The sequence below is a fragment of the Balaenoptera ricei genome, chromosome 8, assembly GCF_028023285.1.
Source record: "Balaenoptera ricei isolate mBalRic1 chromosome 8, mBalRic1.hap2, whole genome shotgun sequence".
Classification (NCBI taxonomy): Eukaryota; Metazoa; Chordata; class Mammalia; order Artiodactyla; family Balaenopteridae; genus Balaenoptera; species Balaenoptera ricei.
Genome location: NC_082646.1, coordinates 102,708,501 through 102,728,868, shown reverse-complemented (window position 1 = coordinate 102,728,868; position 20,368 = coordinate 102,708,501).

The window sequence follows — 20,368 nt, the reverse complement described above, 5'->3', positions numbered from 1 at the left end:
AATGGTTTTCTGAGCTCTACTAATCTTTTAGCAAATTATTGAACCTGAAGTTGGTCTTTGGGAAATTTGGAACTTGTACCCTGTAAGAATCTTGCCCAACAGGAAGCTCAGGAGCTAAAAGTGGTCAATCAGAGATGCCTCTCATTTGCCCTTTATCAAATAACTTAACATATTCATAGGTTCCAAGAATAAGGATATGGATGTCTTTGCAGGAATGCTCCCCACATTGCCCATGCAACTCACTTGTGATTTTTTTCTCACTCATGCTCAGTTCTGGGTGTACCACTTCCAAATTACAAGAGGATATTTTTGGCCACCCCTGAATTATGACTTGGCAAATCTGATAGAACTCACCGCACAATGGGCAGTTCTGGATGAATTGTCACATGACGTCTCATGGTCAGGTGCTCCATCTTTACCTGGGTTCACTTGCTAGTGAACCAACCAACCAAAAGTTGTTATTCCAAAGACATATAATTCTCCACTGCAAATGGCATGGCCTTGCTGCAGAACCACAGGAGTCTGCATTGTGATTCTCCCACATGTGCTGTAAACCCTACATGGTATCTTTTTTCCACATCTGATACTTCTAATACCATAGGGTCAGCTAGGCTGGATCATCCAAGCAGCAGCACTCTTTTCACCACAGACTGGATTTTCTGTAGAACCCTTTCCTAATCTAAGTCCCATTCAAAGCTGGCAGCCTGTAACTGGGCCGAAGCAGTATACCCAGGTGTGAAATATGCTACTGCCAGAAACCAGAGGCAGTGTTACCTCCTTCTTCATAGTGGGGTATATCATTTTCTTTAGATGAGATGTCCTGGCATGCCCCTGACTTAGTGGGTTCTCCATAGGAATTATCTCCCAATATCTGAAATGTGTGAGTGCCAGGGCCTCTAAGATGTTGACTACTTCTTGGTCATCTGGCTTGATTAGCAATGTGATAGTCTGCTGGAAGTACACACCATCCAGGTTTTTCTCTCTCTATTGTAACAAAAGGAGAGTGTGTTAACACAGTCTTGGGGCAAAACTAAACAATATATACTATTGTCTCTTCTGTGTGAGTTCAACTACTTATGATCCCCTTTTTTTAATAGTAAAAGAAAAAAAAATCACATTCATCCAATCAATGACCACATACCATATACCTGAGACCGTGTTTCTTTGCTTTAGCAAGGATACCACATCTGGCACAGTGGCCACAACTGGACTTACCACTTGGCTGACTTTGTGGAAGTCAACTGTCATTCTCCAGGACTTACTAGATTTCTGCAGGGGCCAGACTGATAAAGCAAATGCATATATGACAGAGATGGTTAATTCTGTGTTCTTCAGATCCTTAAGGGTGGCACTAATTTTCAGGCTTCCCCCACTCCAATGAGGGTAGGTAAGTCAATGAAAAGTGGAGCAGAGTTCCCTAAAGGCTTATGGTGCTGATGAGATAAAAATTGGAGTTCAGAATTTGATAAGGGAAGGGGTATTAGTAAATATCCCAAGCTCTCAGCTGGGACCCCTGGAGGGCAGAGCAGACCAGAGGTAGACAGAGTCCCAACATTTTGTAACTCCGTTTCAAGGCAGTTTCTTTCATCTCTGACTGGATTAAGATGATCTGATTTCTCTGTATCAGAAGGCAAGATGACTCCTCCTTGGAGGGAAAAAAAAGTCCTGGGGCGGGGTGGGGCGGGGATGAAGTAGGGTTTATGATTTCTCCCAGAAAGGCAGCTGCCACTTTTTCATGTAAAATCCAACAGGACGACTAGGCTGGGGGCTGACTGAGCTCCTGAATATACCATTTGCATTCGACTGCCAATGCCTTTCAATCCTTCCTTTGTTAGTCGGTGAGTGGGAGTTGAAAACCCCCCCAAAATGAGACGCCAGATGGAAATTCCCCTGGTCAGTTTCAACATCAGTTTAACTACCAGTGAAGGGCTGCTTTTGTTTAGAAAGTGTGCATTTTGTGGCTCTATCCAGCAGGTGGCGATGTGGTACCAGGAAAAGGCCTCTCTGAGAGTGCAGGCCCCCTTTCGGTCTTAAGAAAAGCCCCGAATTCGCTTTCTCCTTCTGGGATTCTGTGTTATTTTTTTTTGCTGGAATATCCAGACGGGACAGGGAAATAGTTTGGGGAAAATCTACACATCCCACATGAAGCAGTTCCTAAACAGGAGAAATCCCCTCTGGTGCTTATGAGATGGGAGTGGAGGCATATATGGCATCAATTCCACAACAGCCGTACATTGAGTCCATCCAAAGGGTCTCATCCACAAGTTCACGTCATTTCTTTCCTCACCTCAAATCTTGCTTAAACCCCATCGACTGAATTAGGTACCTTTCCTCCTATAGAAGCACAATGTAAATCAGGGGTTACAACAAAAGCTGCCATCTAGGGGGCCCAGGGAAGTCCAGGGTGTTGGAGAAAGGCCAGCTAGGGTTGAAAAGGGAGGATAGTGGAGGTAGGAGAGAGAAAACTTGATTGTCAGTCTCTTTTCCTCCTTTGGCCCCTTGCTCCAAGGTCATTGCCCAAGTGCCAGTGCTAGTTCCTTTCCCATGTACCTCTCAGTGTCTGCTGAGAACCAAGTTCAGGGGCTTCCTTCTCCCTCCACACACACTGCCTCAGCTCCATCCCTCAGGCCTTGGTGCCTTTGACCACTTGCTCCTGTGCCCAGAATCTTTTCCTCTTCCAGGGCAAGAAAGTGACTTGGGTGTCTGAGTAGCACAATGACTGACGCATGAATATGTTAACTTTTCCTTTCCTTCTTGGTAATGGTACTAATATTTTGGATCCAAAAAAACCAAAAAAGGAACAAAAGGTAATATAAAGGTACTCTGGGCATCCATACAGACTCTCAAAAAGTATCCCTTTGGCCTGATGCTTTCAGAAATGTCATACACCCCAATGGAACACTGTAATGGATTTCTGACTAGTTAAAAGATTCTTGGGCAGATATAGACACTTTCAAAAGGGGACAGGGGTAGTAGTACATAGTTGTCAGCTCACTGGATCATGGAGTAGGACAGGGAAAACCAGAACTATGTTGGTCTTGGCTTTTCTAGATACGGGGATGTTCTAGTTAGAACCGGATAAAAGAAAAGTTAAAGGTTTTTAACTTGCAGTCTAAAATGTTTACCATTTCTCAGCCTTCTTGTTGAAAAATTCAAGGAGCGTTTTAGACTCAGGAAAGGAGATGACGGTTTGATATGATAACAGAGCCCAGTTAGTAGGAAGAGACCTGAATTAATGTCAGTAAACTTAAGTCCAAGTCTTCATTCCACTTCTGCCTTAGGCAACAACTCACTCTTCTCTCTCCTCATCAACAAATTGAGGATAATAAAATCCTCCCTGCTTGCCTAACAAGGTTATGGTAAGAACAAACATTTAAAAAAATTGTTTTATAAACTGTAAAGCATTATACAAATGTAGGTTACTATTGTTATTGAATAGATCAGCCATGTTTGGGATGGTGTATATTTTCATGCTAGGAAATAGCATTCATTTTGTTTTCATTCCATAGTTTACTGTAATATGTTACATTTGATATTTTGGTTGTTGTTCAGGAAGTGTTACAATAGCCTTTTATTAAAGGCTGCTTTGATATGGCCAAGATTCTTATTAAAACACCTCCCTACCACCATCCTACTAAAATAAGAAGAATAAAATAGACGAGACAAATTTTAACTTTTTTACTATTCCCTACATACAGTGAGGTCATTTCTTGGCAGGAAAACCTTTGAAGCCCAGTGTCAAGAATGGCTAAGTCTAATACTGGTATATTCCATAAATAGTATTTACAAACATACCTTATGAAAGCAGTGCTCAGTATTTGTCTTACTCTTTTTATCTGCGTCCTTCTGTGACTTGGGCTTCTCAGAGCTCATGATGGCTTGAAGATGAATAGACAATTCAGCTGAAACACTAATTTCAAAAAGGGTCCAGTTATAGCAGTGTCTTCATGGCTATCATTAATTGTACAGAGAGTAAGATTAACAGGGACCCCCTAACCCACCTTTCAACTCCACCCTCACTTTCCTTAGAGATGTTAATTTAGCATGTAGACAGTTTATCCACTAATTATAATGATCTGAACAATAACATCTCCTTTTTATAGAGCAGTATATCAAACACTTTACAAAAATTATCTCTAATTGCCAATGCCCACATATATATCATGTAGATATATCTTCATTTTGCAGATGGAGAAAGTGTAACTCAGAGAAAATAGGTGACCTGCCCAAGCCCAGAGCTACAAAGCAGAGATGGAATTCAAATGCAGGTATAAATACCCTACAGATGGATTTTCAGTTGGAGAATTCAAAAGTGTGTTCTAGATACACTGACGTTAAAATCTGGTCTCCATTTAAGATGAAGATGATACCGAGATGGTATAATTATAGGGAAACAGATGGGAAGAGAATTGTGTAGTACCATGAAGGCAAAATAAACGTAAAGTGAGAGTCCGCCTGGGAAGTTAGTGAGAAACTTTTGTTGCAGCTTTAGTTTTTAGTTTAAAGAGGGATTCTGTATTATTTTTCCCCATCTATCTTCCCTCTGATGTCTCCCCAGAAGGGAATGAACAATGTAAATAAAATAGTGAAATCTTCAAGAGTGATATATACCACTAGAATGAAAGCCATAGAGGGTAGCAGCCATCTGTCTTCAGAATTCCATCATCTAACACAAAGCCTGGCCCAGGGCAAGCCTTCAGCAAAGATATATTCAATGAATGAACGAAGTGTGCATGTGAGGAACTATGCCCTGTTCTAATTGCTTTTCATAAACTACCTCATATAATTCTTACAACCCTGTGAGATAGGTATTATTAGTCCCACTTCACTAATAAAGCCTTTGAACCCCCAGACAGATCAAACTATTTACTCAAGGTCTCAAAGCCCCAGAGGGTATATTTTTGGTGACTTTTGATTATGAACATTTTCAAATAGAAAAAAAAAGAGAATAGCATAATGAGCCTCCATATACTTGTAACATAGGGTAATGTGCTCATTTTATTTGCAAATTTACATCATCTTCTTATTTTACTACATTATTTTACAGTTAGAGACATCATGACATTTTAACCCTAATTACCACTTTCCGTCTGAAAAATGTTGGACTTTTTCTTATATCATCACAATACTAATTTATTCAGACCAAGATCCAATTGAGGCACATAAGTCATCTTTAATTATTATGTCTTTTGAGCTCTTCTATTCTAGAAAAAGCAATGATTTGTTGAAGAGAACAGAGGACAGAGAAATTGTTGGTAGAATGTTCACCTCCTGGGTTACTTCTTCACCTTGTTGTTTAGTTTAAGATCTAGCCCCTGCATTTCTGGTCAAGAAGCCCCTATGCTGGGGCTTCCCTGCTGGCGCAGTGGTTGAGAGTCTGCCTGCCAATGCAGGGGACACGGGTTCGAGCCCTGGTCTGGGAAGATCCCACATGCCGCTGGGCCCGTGAGCCACAGCTACTCAGCCTGCGCGTCTGGAGCTTGTGCTCCGCAACTGCGATAGTGAGTGGCCCCCGCTTGCCGCAACTGGAGAAAGCCCTCGTACAGAAACGAAGACCCAACACAGCCAAAAATAAATGGATAAATAAATAAATAATAAAAACAAGGAATTCCTTAAAAAAAAAAAAGCGTATGTCACTTTATAAAAAAAAAAAAAAGACTAAGCTTATCCACTTGACTATTTCACAACGGAGCAGGAGCGCTGGCTTCGTCATTTACTGGGAATGAGCTACTTAGGAAGCTCACTTCAGCCTCTCTGAGCCTTAGTTTTCTGTTTGTAAAATGAGAAATGATTCTCTCCCATCTCTCTCTCCTCCCTTTCCCCTCCCTCTTCCCTCTTCTCCTCCCTCCTTGGCCCCCTTCTTTCTCTTTCTCCTTCTCCCTCCTCTCCCACTCCTCCCCCCCTCCTTTTTCTCTCCCCCCTCCTCTCTCCCGCTCCCTCTCTCTTTTCTCTCTCTCTCTCCCCCCTCCTCTTCTTTCTCCTTTGCCCTCCTCTCTCTCTCTCTCTGTCTCCCTCCCTCCCTCCTTCCTTCCTTCCCTCTCCCCTCTTTCTACGCCTCCTCCTACCCCTCCCTTTTCCTTTTCTCTCTGCCCCCCTCCTCCCCTCCCTCTTCCCTACCCCCCTTCTCACTCTTCCCCGGCTCGGGTTCCCCAGAGCTGAGCCTGGCCATCGTCGAGAGGTAGGAATCAGATCACGGCTGACCCTAGGCTTCGTCCAAGCCCACCACCCCGCTCCCACCGGCACGGAGCATGACACGAAGCAGCCCCTGAAATAAAAACCGTGCTCCTACTTGGGTCCCCCAGGTGGGGGCCGCTGTCTGGCGCAGGCCCTGGGGCCCCAGTCCCTTCCCCTCCCAGCCCCGGGGGCTGGCGCGCACCTGTCTCCGCAGTGCTCACCTGCTCCGCGGCGCGCCTCGCCCGCCGCCAGCGCCCCCCGCACCCAGGTCGCTCCTTATCTGGCGGAGCGAAGGCCTCCCAGCTCCGTCCAAGGCTGGCGGAAGAGAGTTCTCCCTCTTCTGCTCGGACAGCTTTAAAGGAGGGAGGTGGGGCTAAGGCTGCCTGACTTTCGGGAGATGCTGCTCCGCTTGTCCCTTTGGAGGCTTTCGCCTCCCTTTCCTCCCGGCTTCTTCCAGCCTTCTCTGGGTTCTTCTGTTCTTTGGACAACCGGGGAAGCGGGAACCTGACCGTTGAGGGCTTCCAGAGGGAAGCGTTTGATGCCATGCTTGTTTCAGACGGTCCCTCCAGCCTGAAACAAAACCTCCTGAACTTCTTCGTCCCCGGGACCCGCTTGAGAAACAGATTTATCAGAGCCTATGCCTGTTCTCTTTCCTATGAGCTTTTCCTTTACACAAGTACACCGACATGTGACAAAGATAGAGACACGTTGTAGTATTGCTAATAAGGCAGATTTTCACCGAGTATAAGAGCTTTAAATATTTTGATCACATAAGCAAAACGATCCCTAAAAACGTTTCTTTGCTCCCACGGACAAAATAAACTCATCACTTGGGGGAATTCAACAAAGAGAAACTGGAGTTCAACTTAATATATGATTTACTTTCCCTACCTTTGAGTGCAGAGTGCCCGGAGAGAAAGTTCAAGGGACCTCAGAGGAACACAAGGATTCTGAGTCGGAGGTGTTGGGCTGCAGCAGCAGAAACTGAGTAGGTCTTGCTGGGACCTCCAAGAATGTCAACTGTCGGCTCCTAGAAAGATCCCCAAAGCAACCTGTTGCTAAGACAAAGCTACGTCATTTGCTTATAGAAGTCATGGAGAGCAATTACTTGACAGAATTTTGTTTGTGTCTCAGAGGGAGGAGAGCAAGATTGGGTTATTTATTAAAGTTTTGAAGTCTGGTTTAAGTTGTGTCTTTAACGTAGAGGATTGATTAGGATAAGATAAGGGTTGGGTAACAGTTTAGGATGTGGATATAACAAGGCAAGGACGTTGAGGCAAGGGTTCAAGAAGTCTTGGGATGTAAACTGTACTTTGAGCTTTTCTGTTGAAGAATGGTTGGGTCTTTGAGGAAGTTACTGGAATAAACAATGAAGATATTTGCAGCTTTCATGTCCCTGGGCAAAAGCTTGCTGGAATAGCAAATTTACGTTGATGAAAAGAGTGAATAGGTCATATAAATGTAGTCACATATAAATCTATGTGAATGTAGATGGCTTCAGTTCTCTCAATGGTGAACCTGCCTGTGAGAACATAATCAACATTTGTCACTTAGAGCATTTTATCCTGGAAAGAAGTTCACTCAGGAAAACACATTTGCCATGATTTGTTTGTTACTTACAGAATTCAGAGAGAGAGTGATCTTAGGAAACATTTTTTATGAAGTTAATGTTGGGTCTTAGAAGACCCATCCATTTTTAAAATAGACCGTGCTCCCCCCTTGGGCACTGCAAAAGAAATACACATCCTTTTACTTTATTCTGTTCTTTTTACGTTTCCAGGGACAGAGCTCATTTCCCCTTTCAGAAACAACTGTAGCCAGGACTACGTTCCAGGCCCCCCACCAAACCTGAGGGTTTTTTCGCACTGTGTCCCAGCCAGTGAATTTCCCCCAAACTTCAGATCAGCCCCAGGATCAAAGGCGTAACTCAGGTAAGGGAAGAAGTGTCTTTCCCCAACCAAGCTCCCACTCATCTGCTCAGGTAACGTGGCGGGAACCTCCCTAATTCCGAGATCTGGGGAACTGCTCCTCTTGCCAATGGGCAGAGAGATCTTGGAGTCCTGCTCTCATTGGATAACAGCTCTGCTACTGAGGAAGCCGATTGGCTGAGCTCTAGCCTAGGTGTGGAGCGAGAGAAAAGGTGAGTGTGGGCTGGTCCACCTCCCTCCCCAAGAGCTCTTTCTCTTGGTTAAGATCGTGCTTCGCTACTCCGCTGCTCACTGCCCACAGGGCCTGCTTCAGCTCTCTAAGTCCTGAACAGGGGAAAGAGTCCGGGAAGGAAGAGGGGTCCGGGGGTGGGGAGGAGAGGAGGGGATGGGGCTAGAGAGGACTCGGGAGCGGGAGGCCCTGATCGCGGGAGGAGGGGCCCCTGGGGAGGCCCTAGCCCCAAGAGCCAGACCCGGCTGCAGAAGGCAGAGTGGGCGGGCGGAAAAGGGGCTCCCGGGTGCCCGGCAGGCCCCGCCTGGAGATCGTGGCGACACTAGCCTGGCGTCTGCAGCCCACATCTCCACCTGCTCAGGCGCGCAGAGGACACTGCGCGTGGGTGGGGAGGAGGGGGCTAGGGCGACTCGGGCACTTTCCAGGGGTGTCATTCCCATCAGCTGGGACAGGACCCACGACAAGGACAATTAGGAAGAAGCCGCGAATGCAGGCGGAGTGAACAACCTCGTCACAAACCGATTCTCCAAACGTGCCTCCTCCATACGTGCAGAAGTTTACCAACCGGAGGAGGGAAACATTATGAACTCCAGGACTGTGCATCTCAAAGCTGACAAAGATCTCGATCAGAGGCAGCCTGCTGTTTAAGAGTCTCCGTGGAGAGCAGGCATGCAAGTATTCCATGCTGTGCTCGGGAAGGGATCAGTGTCGCAACAGTGGCTACTTCTATGCAGTTTGACAGAGGAATATCCGATGTATATAAAGTCACAGGGTTGAAAAGTGTGTTGGTAATTACAATACGTGTGGTGATTTGGGAGAACTGGCCTTAATGTGCATACAATACACCTGAAGTGGCTAAAGTTCCTGCTTCCTCTTCTGTGGGTTCTCTGCTGTTTGGATAGAGGAACCTTTAAAAGGTCAAAAAAAAAAAAAACAAAAAAAAAAAAGGCAACAACAACAACAAAAAACCCAGCATGTACAAAAGTTTCACCACTTACTATCATTCTCTGAATCATTGTAGGTTTCTACATCTCTGCAATTATCACCAGAGAATTAGTATCTGGCTGATATTTTTTTTTTCATTGTGTATTCTCAAGCAGCAAACATTTCAGTGACAAGTAAAAGGAGTAAAGAACACTAGGGTTGAAATTGTTGAAAAATCTGAGCTATCCTGGTGACTTCCAAACATTGAACAGCATCCTGCCATTCGATCTGACTAATTAATATTTGATAGGCTTTTGAGATATTGCCTGAAAATTAAGAAACGGATCTCAGAAACCTATGAAGAAGAGTGAAGTCATCCTTTTTGGAATAAACACAGGTATTGTTGAAGCCACTACATGTACAGTGAGAAGAACTATGATGGTAATAAATACAACTGAGTCCACTGAGGATGTGTTTGTGCAGATGTGAATGATTTTCTGTGGTTTTTCCCTCCCTCCCTTTTTTTTTTTTTTTTGCCTTTTGCCTTTTGCCTTTTGTATACTTCAATGTATAAACAAAGTGATTTAATAGACAATAGGCTTTAACACTTTCTAAGGCACGGATGTTAAGAATTCAACATACTCATAAATTTTGTTCACTGAAACATTAGTGCACAAGAAGATAATAAAACTTTACGATTACAGAGGGTATAAAATTTGTTCCTCTAATATCTATGCTACTAAACCTACTAGTGAGATATCTATCATTTTTTCCTGAATCTTTATGTAATTTTGTACAATTTAAATAATCTATATATAAAAAACATTTCTGGCTTGGTAAATTAGGTGTTGGTTTATTGGGAAAAGGGTGTAAAGTAAGTAATTCTTAAACCTTAAATATATTTTCAATAAAATACATTTTGGCTTAAGGTAATAGGAATATAAACTTTTTTGGATGAATGATTACTGTCACACTTTTTTCATCATCCCTACATCTTTTCCATTTTCTTGATTTATATTATTGAAGTTCTTGATTTATATTATTGAAGTTCCTTACCTTAAAAATAAAAAAGTCTAAGATTGACATTTCTTTTTCTATAGCAGACTTTGGTTATTGTTTTTTTCTTCAAATTTCAAACCAAGTGAAGTCTTAATTTCAAAGTTACAAAATATAGCTAGTGAGACTTAAACCAAATAAAATTCACATTTTCAAGAGTACAAACCGAACAAGTTCTTTTTTTTCAGAATGTTTTATCTCTCTTTAATTTTTTGATTCTTACAAAGGAGTCATGTTTAAAATAAGCCCTACACCCCTGCAATCAACTACTTAGAGAATTTTTTTTAAACATCTTTATTGGAGTATAATTCCTTTACAATGTTGTGTTAATTTCTGCTGTATACCAAAGTGAATCAGCTATATGTATACATATATCCCCATATCCCCTCCCTCTTGCGTCTCCCTCCCACCCCTCTAGGTGGTCACAAAGCACCAAGCTGATCTCCCTGTGCTATGTGGCTGCTTCCCACCAGCTATCTGTTTTACATTTGGTAGTGTATATATGTCCATGCCACTCTCTCACTTTGTCCCAGCTTATCCTTCCCCCTCCCCGTGTCTTCAAGTCCATTCTCTACATCTGCGCCTTTATTCCTGTCCTGCACCTAGGTTCCTCAGAACCTTTTTTTTTTTTTTTTTAAATTCCGTATATGTGTGTTAGCATGCAGTATTTGTTTTTCTGTTTCTGACTTACTTCACTCTGTATGACTGACTCTAGGTCCATCCACCTCACTACAAATAACTCAATTTCGTTTCTTTTTATGGCTGAGTCATATTCCATTGTATATATGTGCCACATCTTCTTTATCCATTCATCTGTTGATGGACACTTAGGTTGCTTCCATGTCCTGGCTATTGTAAATAGTGCTGCAATGAACATTGTGGTACATAACTCTTTTTGAACTATGGTTTTCTCAGGGTATATGCCCAGTAGTGGGATTGCTGGGTCGTATGGTAGTTCTATTTTTAGTTTTTTAAGGAACCTCCATACTGTTCTACATAGCGGCTGTATCAATTTACATTCCCACCAACAGTGCAAGAGTGTTCCCTTTTCTCCACACCCTCTCCAGCACTTATGGTTTGTAGATTTTTTGATGATGGCCATTCTGACCGGTGTGAGGTGACACCTCATTGTGGTTTTGATTTGCATTTCTCTAATGATTAGTGATGTTGAGCATTCTTTCATGTGTTTGTGGGCAATCTGTATATCTTCTTTGGAGAAGTGTCTATTAAGGTCTTCTCCCCATTTTTGCATAAGGTTGTTTGTTGTTTTGATATTGAGCTGCATGAGCTGCTTGTAAATTATAGAGATTAAGCCTTTGTCAGTTGCTTCATTTGCAAATATTTTCTCCCATTCTGAGGGCTGTCTTTTCGTCTTGTTTATGGTTTCCTTTGCTGTGCAAAAGCTTTGAAGTTTCATTAGGTCCCATTTGTTTATTTTTGCTTTTATTTCCATTTCTCTAGGAGGTGGGTCAAAAAGGATCTTGCTGTGATTTATGTCACAGAGTGTTCTGCCTATATTTTCCTCTAAGGGTTTTATAGTGTCTGGCCTTACATTTAGGTCTTTAATCCATTTTGAGTTTATTTTTGTGTATGGTGTTAGGGAGTGTTCTAATTGCATTCTTTTACATGTAGCTGTCCAGTTTTCCCAGCACCACTTATTGAAGAGGCTGTCTTTTCTCCATTGTATATTCTTGCCTCCTTTATCAAATATAAGGTGACCATATGTGCGTGGGTTTATCTCTGGGCTTCCTACCCTGTTCCATTGATCTATATTTCTGTTTTTGTGCCAGTACCATATTGTCTTGATTACTGTAGCTTTGTAATATAGTCTGAAGTCTGGGAGCCTGATTCCTCCAGCTGTGTTTTTCTTTCTCAAGGTTGCTTTGGTTATTCAGGGTCTTTTGTGTTTCCATACAAATTGTGAAATTTTTTGTTCTAGTTTTGTGAAAAATGCCATTGATAGTTTGATAGTGATTGCATTGAATCTGTAGATTGCTTTGGGTAGTAGAGTCATTTTCACAATGTTGATTCTTCCAGTCCAAGAACATGGTATATCTCTCCATCTGTTTGTATCATTTAGTTTCTTTCATCAGTGTCTTATAGTTTTCTGCATACAGGTCTTTTGTCTCCTTAGGTAAGTTTATTCCTAGGTATTTTATTCTTTTTGTTGCAGTGGTAAATGAGAGTGTTTCCTTAATTTCTATTTCAGACTTTTCATCATTAGTGTATAGGAATGCAAGAGATTTCTGTGCATTTATTTTGTATCCTGATACTTTACCAAATTCATTGATTAGCTCTAGTAGTTTTCTGGTAGCATCTTTAGGATTCTCTAAAGATGTATCCTATCAGGTCATCTGCAAATGGGTATATTTTTGTTCTTCTTTCTCTAATTGCTTTAGGTGTTAAGTTAGGTTGTTAGATTGTTTATTTGAGATGTTTCTTGTTTCTTGAGGTAGGATTGTATTGCTATAAACTTCCCTCTTAGAACTGCTTTTGCTGCATCCCATAGGTTTTGCGTCATCGTGTTTTCATTGTCATTTGTTTCTAGGTACTTTTTGATTTCCTCTTTGATTTCTGCAGTGATCTCTTGGTTATTTAGTCTATTGTTTAGACTCCATGTGTTTGTATTTTTTACAGATTTTTTCCCTGTAATTGATATCGAGTCTCATAGCGTTGTGGTCAGAAAAGATACTTCATATGACTTCAATTTTCTTAAATTTACCAAAGCTTGATTTGTGACCCAAGATATGATCTATCCTGGAGAATATTCCATGAGCACTTGAGAAGAAAGTGTATTCTGTTATTTTTGGATGGAATGTCCTATAAATATCAATTAAGTCCATCTTGTTTAATGTATCATTTAAATCTTGTGTTTCCTTATTTATATTCATTTTGGATGATCTGTCCATTGGTGAAAGTGGGGTGTTAAAGTCCCCTGCTATTATTGTGTTACTGTCGATTTCCCCTTTTATAGTTGTTAGCATTTGCCTTAGTATTGAGGTGCTCCGATGCTGGGTGCATAAATATTTACAATTGTTATATCTTCTTCTTGGATTGATCCCTTGATCGTTATGTAGTGTCCTTCCTTGTCTCTTGTAACATTCTTTATTTTAAAGTCTATTTTATCTGATATGAGTATTGCTACTCCAGCTTTCTTTTGATTTCCATTTGCATGGAATATCTTTTTCCATCCCCTCACTTTCAGTCTGTATGTGTCCCTAGGTCTGAAGTGGGTCTGTTTTAGACAGCATATATACAGGTCTTGTTTCTGTATCCATTCAGCCAGTCTATGTGTTTTGGTTGGAGCATTTAATCCATTTACATTAATGTAGTTATTGATATGTATGTTCCTATTACCATTTTCTCAATTGTTTTGGGTTTGTTATTGTAGTCTTTTATCCTTCTCCTGTGTTTCCTGCCTAGAGAAGTTCCTTTAGCATTTGTTGTAGAGCTGGTTTGGTGGTGCTGAATTCTCTTAGCTTTTGCTTGTCTGTAAAGGTTTTAATTTCTCCATCAAACCTGAATGAGATCCTTGTTGGGTAGAGTAATCTTGGTTGTAGATTTTTCCCTTTCATCACTTTAAATATGTTCTGCCACTCCCTTCTGGCTTGCAGAGTTTCTGCTGAGAGATCAGCTGTTAACCTTATGGTGATTCCCTTGTGTGTTATTTGTTGCTTTTCCCTTGCTGCTTTTAATATTTTTTCTTTGTATTTAATTTTTGATAGTTTGATTAATATGTGTCTTGGTGTGTTTCTCCTTGGATTTATCCTGTATGGGTCTCTCTGCACTTCCTGGACTTGATTGACTATTTCCTTTCCCATTTTAGGGAAGTTTTCAACTATAATCTCTTCAAATATTTTCTCAGTCCCTTTCTTTTTCTCTTCTTCTTCTGGGACCCCTATAATTCGAATGTTGGTGCATTTAATGTTGTTCCAGGGGTCTCTGAGACTGTCCTCAATTCTTTTCATTCTTTTTTCTTTATTCCACTCTGTGGCAGTTATTTCCACTATTTTATCTTCCAGAGCACTTATCCGTTCTTCTGCCTCAGTTATCTGCTATTGATTCCTTCTAGAGAGTTTTAAATTTCATTTATTTTATTGTTCATCATTTTTTGTTTGCTCTTTAGTTCTCCTAGGTCCTTGTTAAACATTTCTTGTATTTTCTCCATTCTATTTCCAAGATCTTGGATCATCTTTACGATCATTACTCTGAATTCTTTTTCAGGTAGACTGCCTATTTCCTCTTCATTTGTTTGGTCCAGTGAGTTTCTACCTTGCTCCTTCATCTGCTGTGTGTTTCTCTGTCTTCTCATTTTGCTTAACTCACTGTGTTTGTGGTCTCCTTTTCACAGGCTGCAGGTTTGTAGTTCCCATTTTTTTTGGTGTCTGCCCCCAGTGGCTAAGGTTGGTTCAGTGGGTTGTGTAGGCTTCCTGGCGTAGGGGACTAGTGCCTGTGTTCTGGTGGATAAGGCTGGATCTTGTCTTTCTGGTGGGCAGGACCACGTCTGGTGGTGTATTTTGGGGTGTCTGTGACCTTATTATGATTTTAGGCAGCCTCTCTGCTAATGGGTGGGGTTGTGTTCCTGTCTTGCTAGTTGTTTGGCATAGGGTGTCCAGCACTGTAGGTTGCTGGTCATTGAGTGGAGCTGGGTCTTAGCATTGAGATGGAGATCTCTGGCAGAACTTTCACCGTTTGATATTACATGGAGCCGGGAGGTCTCTGGTGGACCAATATCCTGAACTCGGCTCTCCAACCTCAGAGGCACAGGCCTGACACCTGGCTGGAGCACCAAGACTTTGTCAGCCATATGGTGCAGAAAAAAAGAGAGGAAAAAAGGAAGAAAGAAAGAAAAAAATAAAATTAAGTTATTAAAATAAAAAATTTTAAAAATTATTAAAAATAAAAAATTTTTAAAGTAATAAAAGAAAGAAAAAAAGAAGAGAGCAACCAAACCAAAAAACAGATCCACCAATGATAACAAGTGCTAAAAACTATACTAAAAAAAACCAAAACACAAAAAATGGACAGACAGAACCCCAGGACAAATAGTAAAAGCAAAGCTATACACACAAAATCACACAAAGTCCACCGCCTTGATTTTGGGATGGTTTGTTGTCTATTCAGGTATTCCACAGATGCAGGGTACATCAAGTTGACTGTGGAGATTTAATCTGCTGCTCCTGAGGCTGCATGGAGAGATTTCCCTTTCTCTTCTTTGTTCGCACAGCTCCAGGGGTTCAGCTTTGGATTTGGCCCCGCCTCTGCATGTAGGTCGCCTGAGGGCGTCTGTTCTTCGCTCAGACAGGACGGGGTTAAAGGAGCAGCTGATTCAGGGGCTCTGGCTTACTCAGGCCGGGGGTAGGGAGGGGTACGGATGCGGGGCGAGCCTGCGGCGGCAGAGGCCTGCGTGATGTTGCACCAGCCTGAGGTACGTCATGTGATCTCCTGGGGAAGTTGTCCCTGGATCACGGGACCCTGGCAGTGGCGGGCTGCACAGGCTCCCGGGAGGGGAGGTGTGGAGAGTGACCTGTACTCCCACACAGGCTTCTTGGTGGCGGCAGCCACAGCCTTAGCGTCTCATGCCCGTCTCTGGGGTCCACGCTGATAGCCGCGGCTCACGTCTGTCTCTGGAGCTCGTTTAGGCGGTGCTCTGAATCCCCTCTCCTGGTGCACCCCGAAAAAATGGTCTCTTCCCTCTTTGGCAGGTCCAGACTTTTTCCCGGACTCCCTCCCGGCTAGCCGTGGCGCACTAGCTCCTTCAGGGTGTGTTCACGCTGCCAACCCCAGTCCTCTGCCTGCGATCCGACCAAAGCCCGAGCCTCAGCTCCCAGCCCCGCCCGCCCCGGCGGGTGAGCAGACAAGCCTCTCGGGCTGGTGAGTGCTGGTTGGCACCGCTCCTCTGTGCGGGAATCTCTCCGCTTTACCCTCTGCACCACTGTTGCTGAGCTCTCCTCCGCGGTTCCGAAGCTTCCTCCCTGCCTCCCCCCGTCTCCGCCCGCGAAGGGACTTCCTAGCATGTGGAAACTTTTCCTCCTTCACAGCTCCCTCCCAGATGGGCAGGTCCCATCCCTATTCTTTTGTCTCTGTTTTTGCTTTTACCTTTTGCCCTACCAGGTACATGGGGAGTTTCTTGCCTTTTGGGCGGTCTGAGGTCTTCTGCCAGCGTTCAGTAGGTGTTCTGCAGGAGTTGTTCCACATGTAGATGTATTTCTGATGTATTTGTGGGGAGGAAGGTGATCTCCACGTCTTACTCCTCTGCCATCTTGAAGGTCTCTTCTTCTGCCATTTTTAAATCAGCAGAAGATCCTTTTTTGATATTGAGTTATATGAGTTGTTTATATATTTTGGGTGTTAATCCCTTATCAGTCATATCATTTGCAAATATTTTCTCCCATTCAGTAGGCTGTCTTTTCATTGTGTCCATGGTTTCTTTTGCTGTGGAAAAGCTTTTAAGCTTAATTAGGTCCCATTTGTTTATTTTTGCTTTTGTTTCCTTTGTTTTAGGAGACAGATCAAAAAAAATACTGCTACAATTTATGTGGGTTAGACCATCTTTAAAGCCTGTTGCTAATTAACAAACATTGCACTGCTGTCTATGCCAGGCACTTTCTATGCACTTTACAATTTTTAAATTATCACAACACCTTTGCAAAGTGGGGACAATTTTTAGCAACCCCATTTTGCAGCGGAAGAACTTGGTTCCAAGGCTTTAGCCTCTAGAATTTTCTTCCTATCCATCGTTAGATTAATCTCCAGGACACCACCCCACCTCAGCTCTTCCCCACCCTGCTCTATTCCATGTCCTGCAGTCCTACCTCCATGACCCTCTCCCAGGTGCTGACTCACAGCTCCTGGGAATGAGATCAGCGCCCACAGCCCCCTTCCAGGAAAGTCCCAGGCTGGCTGGAAGCGCTGGAAGCAAGGGCACTTCCTCACCATGGATGGAGTCCCCAGCACCGCCTGCAGATGGTGCTAGAGGTGAACTGGGAGGGTGGGCCGAGTTGGGGTGAGGATTGACCTCCATCACCCAATGGCAGTGCAACAGGGAGTTGGGTTTGCCAATCCTCAAGTTTCTGGGGCAGAGCTTGAAGTCTTCAGGAAACTGCTTTTCCCTCACTGCGTGTTGGAGGGGTTAGCAGAGTGTGAAGTTGGAGACCTGGGACGTTCTCTCACTTGCTCCCCTGTGATCTATCTATTGGTCTGAAGATGCTAGAACTGAGGTTGGCTTGGCCTCTTGGGGCTGCCTCACCATCCTTTCAGTTTACTCATGACCCACCTCACCCTCCTTGGGTAGAGAAGGTCTCAAATGTCCTCTTCTCTTTCACTAGTGATACCCTGGATTACTGTAAAAATGTAAAGGGATTCTTTGCTCAGGGTTAAGGGGTCTGCTTTTATTAACTGAGCTGCCAAGTATTTCTAGTCCTGAAAAGGAAAGAGTAGGCTGGATCCTTAAATATATTTTAAGTTACATATATTTCCCTTGTAATATATTACATATTAGGAAGTTTTGTTTGTTTGTTTGTTTGTTTCCTTCTTAAACTTTGTTTTAATGGGTCCCAAAATTCTGTGACAGATTTTTGGCCAAGTTTTTCCATTAAAAAAGTACTGATTTTAAAAACTAATAACTTAAAACTGCCATACACAAAGCAAATTTTCCACAAAACACTAACGTTAGCTTTCCTTCCTAGCCTTTTTATAGTAGCAACAACAGCAAAAGCACACTGCGGTGCCAAAACCAATTGCAGACACTTTCTGTGCCCTGAAGCCCAGCAATTAATGTATTTTACCCACCCTCTCCTCCTTTGCCGGCAGTAGTGGAAATAGTTGAACCACATGATTGGGCTGATAGAATCATTAGCCAGATTTCATGTTGAGTGGCTGTCTTTTAGTTCTATTTTAACTGTATAACTGACCTTCACAATAAACAAACAAACAAACAACAAACAGGGCTGAAGCCAATGTGCTCAATGAGGATGAATGGGCATGTATCTCACCAGCAAGAGGCGGGCCACCCTCTGGTTTTTCTTCTTGGCTGCCCTTTGCAAGGTTGGATGAAACCCACAAGGATTAAGCAGGAGAGACAGAAAGGAGAGTGCTGGAGGAGCTCCACCCTAGGGACCTCACCTTTAGCTGATTTGTATGGTTCCAGTACAATTATCTGTTGGGGTAGAATTCCCATGAGTATGCTTTATGGGCTAGCTGTTATTCATCTCTCATTGACCTGTATCTAAGAACTATCCCAGGATCTAAGTGTCTGATTCATATACATTCCAATGATAAGCTATACCTACAATTTCAGTAGAGAATGTTACTATAACCACTTAGAACCTCTGTTTGGCCCATCTGGTTGGACCCATCTTTGGCTCACAGGGATGGGGCAGTGATCATATTAGCAGGCAAGCTCAAGCAGTGGCATGTGACAAGGCCCTCAAGATGGACACTGAGAAAGGTAGGCTTCATTTGTGTACTATTAAAAAAACATAATTTTGAAGATCTGATTCATTTAATTTGGAGCTTCCATGAATAATCTTCAGTGGAAATTTAGTTGCAGCATCAGGATCAAGTGATTTGAAATCTTTGAGTGTGGGTATAGCAGGAGGAGTACTGGGCTCCCAGGGTTTGACAAGAGGGCCCACAGCTTTATGCAAATGTCTAGAAGTATCCCTTTTGTTAAAGTTATAGCTTACTTTTTGTTGTGAAATTTTTCTTTTCAGTTTCAGTAAATACTAAAACAGGAAATGTCAATCCACATTGGTAGAGAAAGAATGAGTCAAATGTTGAGAGAAGAACCTAATTCCCTATTATTCAGGTAGTAGTTAAGAAAGAAGGCTTGTCTCTTGAATAAGGACTCTGGGCTTGTGGATTATAAATAATTATAATCCAGTAAATAATTATAATATAGTATATATCTCATATATTAGTATTGGATAGAAGAAGATTATCACATTGTTCTCATTAAGTCTACATCTCTGCCAATTTTCTTGATACACTTTGCCCAAAAAAGTTCTTTAACTTTCAAGTCTAAGATTTATTTTCATTTTTCTGTAGGAAATTTTGTCTTGTAGAAAACATTTGAGGCTCAGGATGATATAACCTTCCTCCAAAGAAACTTTACCATTCATTCCGGGAGGTGGCTGGGTGGGGGTCACTAGCCTAACCTAGGTTAGATCAACCTAAACTTAGTTGGGATTGAGAGTGTTTTCCAACTGACTTGTGTCCCTGTGAAGGCCAGGCTATTTGGGAGACATTCTTATACCTGATGGGCAATGTTTTGTTCCCATTCAAAATCCTGTGGTGTTTACTAGACCCCCTGCCACTTGATAGGCCTTAAACTCTAACTTTTGCCCCCGCCCCCATAGCTTCATTATTCTTTTCAAATGTCTGGTCAGCTAGTCAGACTCTCAGCCATCTCCTCCAGAATTGGCAGGTTCCTCTAAGGTAAAAGTAGCACTAACTACAGAGCTCACTATTTGGGCTTCCCTCCTCACTTGGATGTTGGTCCTGCACTTCCTGACTGCTTTGGTAATGCTTTGATACCTTCACACAGATGTTTCCTAATTTTTGTTTATATTTTCAGGTTATTCAGTGTGTGCGTGTGTGTGTGTGTGTGTGTGTGTGTGTGTGTAGGGTGGGAAGGTTGGTTTGAAATACCCATTCCACCATTACCAGAAGGAGAATTCTGAGACTGACATTTTATGTTGCTAAATTCCAATGGCAATTGAATTCAAAACCTCTCCTGTCTCATATGTGAAATTTAGAACATTCATTTACAAAGGGTAAGTTTCCTAGAATTGGAGTTATGGTATTTGGGAGGTTTCTAAGACATGGAAAATATCAACCCCTAAACTTGAATGACACATTCTCTCTGCCGCTTCTCCTTTGTCTTCTGGCAGGAGAAAGACAACAAATTTCTCTCATGTTCCATGCCTCACTGTAGTGATCCTGTTACCAGATGTATTAGAGTTTTCCAGAAAAACAGAGCAAACAGGATATGTACATCCATCTATTTATTTATTTATTACAGGTAATTGGCTAATGCAATTATGTATGTTTGTAT